Here is a 6,216-nt window from a genome sequence, read left to right on the forward strand (position 1 = left end):
TTTCTTTGCTTCCTTTTTTTTTTTAATGAGTTTTTTTTTTTTTTTTTTTTTACATTAGGACATTTTATGTGATAACTGCCAAAAAAGTATTTTTAAGAATTTAAGTGAAATAAACACATTACTCTTTGGTAAAGCCTAGTTGTATGCTTACATTTTTAAATTAGACTCTAGTTGTAAGCTTATGGAAGAACACACTGAAGACCTGGTTTCCTTGGCCTTTTTATGTGGGTGCTGGTTGAGGGGAGATACGCAGGTGTGTAGGCACCTCGAGCTCTTAATCTAGTGCTCATTCTGGATGACGGGGGTAACGGAAGCAGACTCTGAAATTGGTATTTGAAATCGGAATCCCTGGAAAGCTAATGGAATAATGTTAATTTCATATAATAGGTGACGTGAGGAAAAGAGGATAGTATAAAGGAAAGGCCTAACCCAGAATCTCAGGAGATCTGAATTCTGGTTCTGGCTCTGCCTCTGATAGTCTTTGTGACCTTGTGTTGACCTCTGGGTTGCCGCCCAGTCTGTAAAATTGAGGGGGTGTGACCAGAGGGCCTCTGAAGTCTCTTGCAGCACTGATGGTCTGTGACCCTTGCTGACAGAAAGGTCTGAGGGAAAAAATGGGCTTTGCACCAAGGCTGAAACATTTAGGGATTGACAGACAGGCGAACAGAGTATGGTTTGTTACCAAGATAGGCGTGCTAAGGAGGAATGACATGTGAAAAGCCTTGCTCAGGAGCGGGTAGGCACTGCCTAAGGTCTGCTCAGCCTTTCCAGAGATGGAAATTTTCTCTATTCTTACAGAACTTAAAGGGATTTGGGGGAGGGGAAAGATATTCCACAGCCTGTGTATTTAATGGCTCAACCATTTAATGAAAATAGATGGGTGATTGCATTGTCAGTCTTACATATTTTTGTTAGTTGAATTTTAGAAAATCTTAGTTTATATCTACTGGAACGAGTGGGATTTTTATGCATGTAAAAAACAAAGATTGGAATTCTGAATTCGTAACTAGGAAAAGTTACATAGTTTCAGTGGAGCCCCCCAAGCATATTATTTTAAAATTAAATTCTCCCACTGGCTTTAAAGTAGAATTTGCTTTTGCAAAGGAAATTCAAGAAAATCTAATTTGATTTCTCAGTAACTTTGGATGATTATTTTTCCTGCTTTTCCAAGTTACAGAACTTTCCTAGTACCTCCCAAACACCGAGGGTATGCCAAGCCCCTTGGCCAGGTAAGGGGAAAGGGAGACTGGAATATAGAGACACAGCAGCCCGTGGGTTGCTCACAATAGCTTGACAGGGAGAGGAGACGTAGTGTGAGAGTGATATTTGCTAAGAACTAGAACAAAGAGGGTCCAGATAAGCAGCAGGGTTGTCAGAGACTGGAGAGGTCGCATTCAGCGAGGACTGGGGAAATCTTCCTAGAAAGGAAGGAAGGTATTTAAACTGCATATGAGTAGGGTTTAGAAATAGGAATGGAGGGAGGATCATGGTAAGCAAAGGCAGAGGTAGGAAATTGCTCAGTCCCCTTTACATAGGAATAGACAAATTTGACTAGAAGATGAGAAACAGGAATGGAAGGTGAGACTGGAGAAGTAATTTGGGGTTTTATCCTAGAGGTCCTTAAAGGTCAGTCTTGTGAATTTACTTTGTAAAAATGTTAACTTGACCTACTTGTGGTCAGTGAGGATGTCTAGGGAATTACCAAGCCAAAATTTCATTTCTAACATTTTTCTTTTAAAATTGGGTTTTCCAGAAGCCTTTGGCATGATTCTGCTCCCTCTGGGAGAGCCTTGAGGCTCAGCCACCCTTGGCCAAAGAATGTTATAAAATTCTCAGATAAATAAGTTGTTTTTGGTGATGAGCTCACAGCAGACTATTTCTGAAGTTGTCTCCCATCTGAAAGAACTTCATTGGTTTGCTTCCAGCTTTTGCAGTGAATATTTGAGTCATGTCTGGGGTGGACAGGTGCTGTGAGGGACTAGATGACTAATCTTAACAGCCCTACAGGTTCAGTGGAGTGTCTTCCTCCGCGTACCTGCCCTCCAGCCAGAGCAGCTGCTCTGTTCTTGTGTGATAATGTTGAAGTATGTTTTTTTTGAAATTATGGTTCTGCTGCTTTAAAAATCAAAGGTTGGAACCACTGTTCATTATAGAGATGGGGAAACTGAGGCACAGGAGATGGTCAAGGACTGGCCCAAGGTTTCCCAGTGAAGTAGTGAAAAACCGAGCCTGGAAACCGAAGGGCCCTGTTGTCAAGTTTGCGCTCTTGCCTTTAGTTCATTACCTCTGCTACAGGAATCCCGGCCCTGAAGGCTTGACTGACAATTCTCATCTGAAAATGCAGACCAGCTTATATAAGATACTCCACACACACCCTCCCCTGCTCTGATCCCCACCCTCATCACTAACTAGTACACACACAAGGATAATTGCAGGAGAGTCACAATTGCAATTTTCCAGCAGAAATAGTTTCCACATCTGGCGTTTCTATTGGGCCACAATTTTCTATGACCAGAGAAAGGCAAAACAACCAAAAGTGACCTTCACTTTTCTCCAGCCCTGTCACATTGTGCTGACATCAATTTTAACGAGGCTGATGATGTCGAGGCTGATGATGTCGCTGTGTTGACGGTTTGAAAAGGGAGGCTAGAGTTACTGGCCATCTTAATCTTCAGCCGAACAGTCACTCTGCGGGAAACCACCAAGACTGCAGCAAGTGTGGAAGCTCTTCCAAGAGCCAATTTGGTCAGCTTCATAATCTCCAACCAAGTGGGTATTTTATAACTTGGCCCAGAGGCGATGGAGAGGGCACACAGAGAAAAAGTCACCCCTTAGAGTTACCACGTGTCTGAGTAAGGGGATTTGACACCAGGTCTCTAGGGCTTGGTGTGTATGTGTGCATAATAGCATTGCCCTGGGGTATGGAGGTCTCAGACAATCCAGAGACCTGTGTTCTGGCCCCAGTCTGAACACTGGCTGGTGTTTGACCCTCCTGAGTCACTTCCTCTGTGTGAACTTCCAGTTCCTCAACGGGTAATATGGTGCCCAAGCTAAGTGAGCCTGCAGGTCCCTATACAATTCTGAATGTGGTACAATCCCAAGTTCTAACCAGTGATAGGGGTGCTCATGCTGTTCCCAGTGGGAAGCCCAGTTACTCCAGAGCCCTCAGGAGCAGCCAGTATGGGCTTGAACTGGTGGGAAAATGTCAGAGCTGTGCATTAGGCAGATGGAGTAGAGACAGGTAGATCAGCAGGAGACCAATGAGGAGGCTGCTGCAGTCATCCAGGCAAGGCAGGATGAGGCTGCATCCCCAGGACTGACAGGTGTTTTCCAAAAACACTAAAAAGCTAGCATTACACTCAAAAACATGCACAGGAGGTATGTCTGCCGCTAGGGGGCACTTGCACTGCCACCAGGTGGCTGGTGATTGAGTGGAATTCTCTTGTAATCAACCACCAACACCACTGCACTCTTGCAAAATAAAAGAACCATAATCCCCATTTTACAGATGTAGAAACCGAAGGATTTAGAGTGAAGTGCCTCACCCACATTCGTAGCCAGTAAGTGGCCAGGCTGGGATACCACCCAGCTCTGCTGGAGTCCAAAGCTCTTTGGTATACGTTCCTCCTTAGTGCCCTATGGTGCCTGGCTCTGTTCTGATGAGAAAATTAGTGAATGTATTTTCTCCTCAGCCTAGGGGTTGAGTTGCACCCTGGCTAACAAGATGCTAATTACCCTGTTGGCTCTGTATAAGACTCAGGAGGCTCAGGACAGAACAGCTAGATTTTCTAAGTTGGACTATACAACACTTAGGAGTGCAGGCAAAACAGCACTCTATATTGACAACTAGCATTTTGGAGCCCTGGTGGCACAGTGGTTAAACATTCAGCTATTGAGCAAAAGGTCGGCAGTTTGAATCCACCAGTCGCTCCTTGGAAACCCTTTAGGGCAGTTCTACTCTGTCCTATAGGGTCTCTAAAAGTTAGAATCAATCCAATGGCAAGGGGGTTACCACTCTTAGTCATATCGATAATTTTACATTGTGGGAGGCAGCTCTGCCATATACCACATTTGTGAACTTGCAAATGACTCTTGACTTCTAGGAACTCAGTTTTTCTGTGAATTGGGAGTATCCTGACACTATCTGGTGAGCTAATGAGTGTGACAGTGCTGAACACACATGAGAGGTTACTGTTGAGAAAGGCTGGGGGACAGCTTATGACAGGCCTTTCTGTGACACACTACGCTGGCATACACTGAACCAGGGTCTGGACACGTAGAGAATCCCTAGAATAGCAGTTCTCCACAGCTGGCATTAGGCCGTCTGCACCTGGGAGCTGCAGCTGTGATGGGTGAGAAGCAGGCATCTGAGCAGGGTGCATGGTCTGGCACTGGGGGAGGCTGGTAGTGGGTGACAGAACCCTAGGGAGACTTGAGAAGTCATGAAGAACCTCAGCTCCTGGGAATGGGAATTTCTGTCAGGTCTCTCTGACTTTGTCCATTCCATTGCTGGGCTCACTGGGAAGGAACCATTCAGTCATTTTCTCAACATACTGAGCATCAACTATGTGCACCTGTTGCCATCGAGTCAATTCTGACTCATAGTGACCCTATAGGACAGAGTAGAACTGTCCTATATGGTTTCCAAGGAGTGGCTGGTGGATTTGAACTGCTGTGCAGCCAGGGCTCCACTATGTACAGCCCTGTGTTAAGTACTGCTTATTTACACCAGTAGAAGAGCTCAACTGTCAGCCGATGATGAGTCATATTTATATATGGCAATAGAAGGATGAACAATATAGAGATGGTCCCTACCCGCACAGAACTTACAAGCTAGCAAGACAACTATAGAAATAGGCAATTACAATGCAGTATGTAAGTTCTGGAACCCCGGTGGTGCAGTGGTTAAGAGTTCGGCTGCTAACCAAAAGGTCAACAGTTCGAATCTACCAGCTGCACCTCGGAAAACCTATGGGGCAGTTCTACTCTGTCCTAGAGGGCTGCTGAGTCGGAATCGACTGGATGGCAACTTTATTATTATTTTTTTTAATGTAAGTCCTGTGAAAGACATAGTACAAGGTGGTGTGAGAATGCAGAGGAGGGGTAGGACAGCAACAGATCCTCGAATGACATCTATAGCTGAGACCTGAGGGGTAAGCAGGAGAGAGCTGGGCAATGTGTGGAAAGAAGACAGTTTTAGGCAGAAGGAATGGTGTGCGCGAAAGGCCCCAAGGGCAAGAGAACTGAGAAATACTCACCTTGGGTGGAATGTAGAGTTTGAGCTGGGATTTCTAGCCTCCAGAACTGGGAAACCATAAATTTTGTTCTTCCAACTTGTGGTATTTTTTTGTTACAGCAGCGCCAGCAAACTAAGACACCTTCCCTTCTTCAATAATTCAGATCTAAAGCCATTAGGTGAGCAGAGCAAGGTAGGCTTCCCTGGAAGCCATGGGGCCTTAGGTGGGGTGTCAGACCCCAGTCAAGATGAGGAGGCTCCACACATGGCGATGGGCCAAGGTGAGGTATCCAAGGTGAGTGAGAAGAGAGTCCATGCCTGGGTCAGCTTGGCATGGGAAGTCATAGCCTGAGTGGGGAAAGAGAGTGTCCACATGGTAGGGAGGCCCAGCGTGGAGAGTCAGCCTGAGCAGGGTGAGAAGGGCATCCTCATAGAAGGGTGGCCTGGAAAGGGCCCAAGGGGGTGTCAGAGCCCTAGAAGGATGAGGAGGTCATCCGTGTAAACTGAAGTGGAAAAGGAGGAGAGAAGCCCAGTGAGGAATGTCAGAGTCCAAGCAAGGTATGGATTGTTCATGCTGGAGGGTGACAGAACATGGGATTTCAGAGCAGAGAGAGGAGAATGTGCAGGGAGGAGGATTGGTCAAATAAGTTAACATAAGGATATATAAGGATAATGACAGCCAGATTTCTATTGAAGAAGGAAGCTACAAATATGGAAAGAACTAGAATGAACCCTGTGATGATGGATTGGATAAATGGATGAGCTATACTTTTCAATACATACAGAGGGAAAAGTATAGAAATACAGATATAAAATCTGTCTATCTATGTATATTCATTATCATTGTCCACTGAGAGGACCTGGGAAAAGTGACAGCCCATTAGCAATAAGCACACTAGCACACAGACCTTTGCTTCTAAATACCATTTCCCACTGAAAGGAGTTAGGACTTCTTAGAAATAGCTGATTGCTGATTGTAG

The sequence above is a fragment of the Elephas maximus genome, chromosome 9 (assembly GCF_024166365.1).
Source record: "Elephas maximus indicus isolate mEleMax1 chromosome 9, mEleMax1 primary haplotype, whole genome shotgun sequence".
NCBI classification, from domain to species: Eukaryota; Metazoa; Chordata; class Mammalia; order Proboscidea; family Elephantidae; genus Elephas; species Elephas maximus.